Consider the following 7,258-nt stretch of genomic DNA (forward strand, 5'->3'; position numbering starts at 1 on the left):
ATATGACTTGTGTATGTATTTTCATGTCATATATATACCTGTATATGCCATATGATTTTCTGTGTGTATATATGATATCAGTGGTGTCATGATGTGGCTTATGTCCTGTGTAAATAATATGGCATGATGATCTCATTGGGCGGGCACATTTTTTCTGTTGTCATGACAATTAATATGTGTTTGGTTCTCTGTTGTATAGGCATGAGAACCACCCTTCTATGACTGTGATTCCTGTAAATATATTTATGCTGATTCTGTGCAGTGTTAAAAAGTCTGTAACAAAGACTCCAGAATTGTTAGATTCACTGGAGGAGCTTGTTTTTGATTTACTGTTCTTTTGAAATCCAAAATGATTGCATTATTAGTCAATAGACTAGTGAACGCAATACAAAATATTTCCCAGTAGACTTTACTTAGTAAGTCTTTACTTAGTAAACTGTGGTATTGAACTGGCATTCAATTGGTATTGAATTTTATTCTGAGTTTTGTTAAAAGAATTAGGGATGCAAATATTAGTTCCATACCAGCTGTTGGGTATCAATATTTTTATACTGTATATCAACCAGAATTGGAAATCGATAATTAATAATTCATTGATAATATCAGTAATTGTGCATGGGTTTCCCCCCTACTTTTACATTTAGATTACCTTTGGTGCTGTGTAATGCTCAAAGAAAGTTAATCTTTAAAACATTAATAATTTAATACTGGTTAAATTTAATGTATGTTTGATATATTTATCAATATATCAGACACAGCTTAATTATATAATATTAATTATAAAAACAGTAATCTACTACAATTATGTAGTAATAATAATAAAATAACAATCGGCTTATTCTGTTTTTTTAATATTAAGATAAAAAAGTTTCTGTGTGTCTGTCTAAAAAGCTAACAATACAATTTCTAAATTTTTAACATTTATACCTAACCTCAACCCGTCACATCCACAGTCTGTTGTCAGTCTCTTTCTTTCTTTCTTTCTTTCTTTCTTTCTTTCTTTCTTTCTTTCTCGGGGGGTCTATTGCTACAGCAGATTAAACATGTTTCTCACACACACTGCGTAGCTCACTTTTCTATTTTTTTTTCAGAGGCCATCTGTTACATTCCTTATGTCTGAAGTTTAGCTTTATTGTTTTGTCAAGAGAAGTAAAAAATGTGCCTCTTGCTTCACCTTATTTTACCTCCATGAGAGGTGTGGAATTCCTACAGCTACAAGGTTTGCTTTCCGCTCTCTGGACATTAGTGCACTCAGTGCTCTCAGGGGAGGCTTGCAGCAAGCTCTGGGAAGATGTGACTCAAATGACAGTCATCTGTAGGCTTTTTCACAAGGGATAATCTGGTACTGAGAGAATTCCCGCTCAGAAAATCCCTGCAACTGCCAGCCACAGTAAAACAAAACCTGACGTTGAACAGTATTAATGGTTTTAATGAAAACCATCTTGCTTTTTTCCTACTGTGGATTAGCTAAACATTCTGTGGCCGGGAAATCCGGGGAAGGCCAAGCCAGTTGTGAACAATCAGAGGCTTAGGAGAAGAAGAAGGCTGTAGGAAAATGTACATCACCACTACGAAATGTTAGCCTGGGAACCCTTAGGTCAATTTCACATTTGAAGTCACAGTTTCCTTAATTATTTGGATATAACGTTTAAGTTCAGAATGGCTTGTTATGTTTGCTGACCTACTTACCTTTGACCTTCTTCTAGAAAGACAGTAATAACTGTCTTTGGAGATGTTAAAGAATGGCCAGCAATTGTGTCTCAGACGGCACACCCACGGACTGCTTTCCACACTGTCTAATGCATATTGCATGCACAATTGGTAAGATCATTCTCAAAACTCAAAGGTCCAATATGATGGTTGACTTAACACAAATGATGAGGTGTACAGGCATGTGAACTCCTTACGAAGGTCACTTTCTTGGTAAAAGGTCATAAACAGTTTGAGGTCAGCATGAAACATTAATCCCAACCCATTTTGTTGCTGTAATGTGTATTTCTGAGTGAAACAGGATATCAATGAGAAAGAAAGTTTGGAGTCCATCCTGGGAATCCAATTTTTTTGACAATTATTTGAATTGGCCTGCACTAGGAATGTGTGTTAAAGCAAATAGGATCATTTTTGATTATCTTTTTTTTTTTGACATTAAGCAAAACCTTATTGACACACTTAAATTATTGTTAGCCATTCTATGTAATTTATATAGTCTATATAATTAATTCCATGTTGGATATCATAATTCTTGCTCTAGATAGATTTGTTTTTATCCAACATTAAATATATTGTGTTGGTCCTTGATTTTTTTTCATTGAAGATTATTTAAAGTAGTTTAATTAGTAATGTCCTTGTTGTTCTACAAATGCACACTGGTATGTGGGGGCAATGAGACTTTCCGCATGCTTTCCCACCGCTGAGAGATCTGGGAGAGGAAAGTTCCGGAAAGCAGCAGCTCTCTCTGGGGGTGTATCTGCCATGTGCCCCCCGCTGCCAGGGTCAGAACTCGGGTTCTAGTCTCACCAGTTACTTCAGAGACTTACATAAGCTGCGCTCTTTGTACCAACATTCACTTCCTTAACCACAGAAAGCTTGTGATACTCTTGGGAAGAGTAGTTTATCATTGTCGAGCATTATTTGTGTTCATAATGTGGTTCCATTAACTTGTATATAACATTTGATGAAATATAAGCTTAATCTTATTAACAAATGACACCACTGTGTGATTAATGATGCTTTAGATAAACATCAACTTTGTCTTACTAGTATATGTATTTTCGGTCATAATGTGCACTGTGCACTTAGAGCTTTATCGGCCTGCCGTATGAAGATTGTAAGTCTGAATGCTTACAAAAGTGATAGCGTACTTCTCCCCAACAAGCCACAAAATCTGAGATATCTTTCATGTTCGAACTTCAAAAAATTAGAATTAGAGTCTTGTTTAAATACTAGGATTTAACAAGAATAAACACTCATGTTGATGCGACACGAAGCCACCAAAGGCCTCCAGATTAAGCCTTTTAAAATTCATGGCCAAAAGGATCATATTTCCCTTATAATTTATCAAGCAAGTATCCATGTATTTATCAAGTATTATTAGTGATTGCATTCACTAAAAATATAAAAATGTATTTAAATCTAATCTACTGGTGAAATCAGGCATTATAGGGACTAGCAAAATATGTGCTCCAATATATATTATATGCAATATTACATATACAAGCGTAGGTTGTGAATAAATGATCGGGAACGATCACTTAAATATTAAATATTGTATTAATTAAATATTATATTATGTATATTATTGTATTATATTAATGGGCCTCATGTCAGAACCTTTCTTTCTTTTTGGATGTCCTGGTGCTCTGTATGGTCGGGCCATTCCTGCTCATTTTACAACAATTCTCTGCAACACAGTGGCAGGACACTTGAACACATATTTATTAATTAGTTTGGACTCTGATATTGCATTTCCCCCTCTCAGGTTAAAATTTTTGTTGCTGAAAAAATTACAGAAATAAGACAAAAATACAAGCTGCCATAAATAATGCAGTTTGCCTGATTTTGCATTAAATTCTGCTATTGTACACTCATGAAATCTTTGAGGTCATCCAGTCATTTCAATTGAATACACTCATTTGGGAATTTCACTTGTTCAATATTTGAAATATCAAACAGTCAAACATTTTAATATAATTTTTTTTTTATTTATTTATTTTGTTAAAGGATTACTGGACTTGCTTATATAAAGTTTGGTTTGGTCAGTGCAATAGCCTTGAGTCCTGGCTCGTGGACCTTTCCCAATCCCATCTCCCCTCTCTCCCACTTCGCTTTCTGTCTAATAACTGTCCTATCATAATAAAGCAAAAATGCCAAAAATAAATCTAAAAAAATAATAATAACAATAAAATAAAGTTTAGTTTGTTGGTCCATTGGGGTGGATTGCTGAACTGAACCACTCCAGAGTTTTTGTAATCGGGCCTGAGACCATCTCATTCAGCCGATCTTGGAACGATTATTTTAGTGCCGATCCACTGTGCCTAAACAAACTGAACTAAGGGAGAAAACACGCCAGGTTCTGAAACAAACGCTCCAGATGAGCCAAGTGTGAAAAAGCCCTAAGATTGCCAGGCCAGACCAGGTTGAAAGGGTTTTTATTAGTGCTGTCAAACGATTAATCGCGATTAATCGCATCCAAAATAAAAGTTATTGTTCATATATTATATGTGTGTGTACAGTGTATATTTATTATGTATATATAAATACAAACACATGCATGTATATATTTAAGAAAAATATGTTATGTTGATATATTAAATATATTTATATATGATATAAATTATATGAATATAAATATATACATTTAAATACATGTAAATATTTTCAAAATATATGCTGTATGTGTGTTATTCCTATGTATGTCTGCACTATCATGCATGTCTGCACTATGTTTGTACTTTCTTCTACACTGGAAGCTCCTGTCGTCAAGTCAAATTCCTTGTGTGTGTAAACATACTTGGTAATAAAGCTCTTCTGATTCTGATTCTGATATATAATATAAATTATACAAATGTAAATATATACATGTAAATACATGTATATATTTTCAAAATATATACTGTATGTGTGTGCTTTTAAATATACATAATAAATATACACAGTACACACACATATATTATGTACTCAAAAACTTTTATTTTGGATGCGATTAATCGCGATTAATCATTTGACAGCACTAGTTTTTATTTAACATTGAGAATACTAAAAATCCAATTGTCTAGATTAGATTGTAGTGATACGCCAAAATAAACGGTGTGTATAACTACAGGATAACCTTTAAAATTGGGTAAAAAATATCCCACAGCTGATGTGTAAAATCTCTTGCTTGGTTTGGTAAGGCAGGCTGTTATTCTTTCCATAGTCGCTCAGTAACTCTACACCATTTTGGGGTCTATGGAGCTGTGTCAAGTGATCTAGAGCCCCGATTTTTGTTAACACAATCATGGCTACACGTGTCCAAACACAAGACATCACAGTTATCTAGTTCTGCAGAAAATCTCATAATGGCCCCACAGATTTCACACTCTCGCTATAGTGCGTAACAGGTTAGAGGTGCTGCTATCTGTGGCGAGCGCTGAAGTGGCCTTTCATTGAATCTCGCTGGAAACAAACCAGAGAAAATGCCAAGACAAACTAGAAAGACAAATATAGCTTTGCTGAGGCCTCTGTGTGTGTCCAGAGTGTTCATTCTTACCCAGGTACCCTCATTCACCTCGTCCAGCCAGAATACTTCAGCTGCAATTCTATCCGTTTTCACATATACACTGGAAATTGAAGTACAGTTTGTATTAAGCAGAACAACCTGAAATCCCCAAGCAGTGGGGTGGTGCATCTGCTGTCTGTCCAGTAAAACCTTTATTTTACAGGTTACATTATGCAGCGGTGCATTTCCATCAGTGTTTTACAGTAAAGTATAACCACAGACCTCAGGTGGTACTCATTTCAGGCTGTAATTGTCGACTGTGCAGCTTTCTTTTTCTCTTCCTATAAGAGTGCTTACTAAGGCACTATTACTATTCATACTTATGGTTAGTGAAAAGCCCTAACACTAAGTCTTAAACTTTAGTGTGGCCGTTTGTGGTATGGATATGAATAAAATTGTATGGCTAGTGGAGAGTTGTGCTTGTACCTTTGTAAACAATCAGAAATTTTTTGCACGGTGGACATCAAAAAAGTTTTGTTGTGAATTGTAATAGTGAATGCACTAAACCCTAAAATGACCTTAGACATAGGATAACCATAGTAACATTTTGCTATCTCGCAGCTATAAATAACAAGCGTGCCTACAACTGAAGTTAGTTTTAGTTTTATTAACTCTAAGTTTTAACAACTCTAAGAACACCCTAATAACCTCATAGCAACACACTACAACTATAACAACTGCATTGCAGGGTTATTATAGTTACCTAAAATTTGAATAAAGCTACAGTTCTCATTTTCACTTAGTTTAACTTTTGGTCGCTTAGCGGTATGAAGCATAAAACTACAAGCTACTTGCAGAGGAACATTGTTTTGGTAATTACGTGAGATGTGCTTCAGCTCCACTATGGAGTGCAGAACTGTGGAAGATTGTGCTTAACTGAAGTGATTAACAGCTTAAAAGGGGGAGTTTTTGCTTGCTTTTTTTGTATATAATTTATTCACAATTTAAATAAAAGTTATAGGACTGCTAATATTGTTCTTCGAGTCATTTCTGAAATTAATATGTCAAAATACTGTAGATGTGAGGACTAAGTGTTGTAGTAATAGATCTGCAAACTAACAGACCTGCCACAGCATATGTTTAGTAGTATCTACAGTTTGATACTTGCTTGGAAAAAAAAGAAGAAAGAAAGAAGGAATGACAAGTTTGTTAGTGGCACAAAAGGTGTGGAATGAGTTACTCGCCAAAGTTAGAGGTGAGCATTAGTACAGTATGAGCAATAACAATAGCGACACCTTAGAAAGCAGCAATAATTGAACCTAATTATACTCCCCTATAAAGCTTCTTTATAGATTCATTTCTTCTATTTATGTTTTTAAAGTGATGTGCTCTGTGTAAAAGAAGTCTTTTATATGTTCCCATAATTCTCCACACTGTATATGCATTCTCAATTGAAGGCTTGAGTTCAGCCCAAATGAGTTTAAAAAAAAACAATCCTTGCCTGTATTGCTACAAAGTCAAAGCTCTGTTTAAAACAAAAATAAAAGCTCTGCTTTAACAGTGACCAATTGTAGCTCTAGAGGACATCCCAGTGATCTTCTTTACCCATTTATGCTTTAGCAGAAATGATTTTTGTAGCTACAAAAAAGAGTATTTTGACAGTCCTGCCATGATTAGAATAGCTGGGCCTGCTATTGCATTTTCCTAATTCTCGCAAAAGTTAAACACTCACACATGTGCTCATTTTGCTCCTATACTGCTGCGTTGTTGGAAAAACATTGTTAGAAACCCCATCTTTGGGTGGCTGCAATGTAAACGTTGCAATTAAATCTTACGAGAGTTTCTACAAAAGCCTGTAAAGCTATTGTTATGACAACCAATGGGTAATTGACACATATTGTGTCTATGGACACCACTTATTTTGAGGGGAAACTAGGTTAATTTGTGAATGCAAATTGTATAGGTTTGTTGTAATATTGACCATCATATCAGTTGTCATCTTAGAAAGTTTTTTTAAATATATATATATATATATATATATATATATATATATATATATGA

At 34.6% G+C, this 7,258-nt stretch overlaps 1 protein-coding gene across 3 annotated transcripts in view; it reads left to right on the top strand.

Annotated features, from left to right (window-relative positions):
• The window catches only part of piezo1 (piezo type mechanosensitive ion channel component 1 (Er blood group)), a 113,306-nt gene that overhangs the window by 47,292 nt on the left and 58,756 nt on the right, over positions 1-7,258 (top strand). The window lies entirely within an intron of this gene.

Source organism: Sinocyclocheilus anshuiensis, unplaced genomic scaffold, assembly GCF_001515605.1.
Source record: "Sinocyclocheilus anshuiensis isolate Anshui unplaced genomic scaffold, SAMN03320099.WGS_v1.1 scaffold1317, whole genome shotgun sequence".
NCBI classification, from domain to species: domain Eukaryota; kingdom Metazoa; phylum Chordata; class Actinopteri; order Cypriniformes; family Cyprinidae; genus Sinocyclocheilus; species Sinocyclocheilus anshuiensis.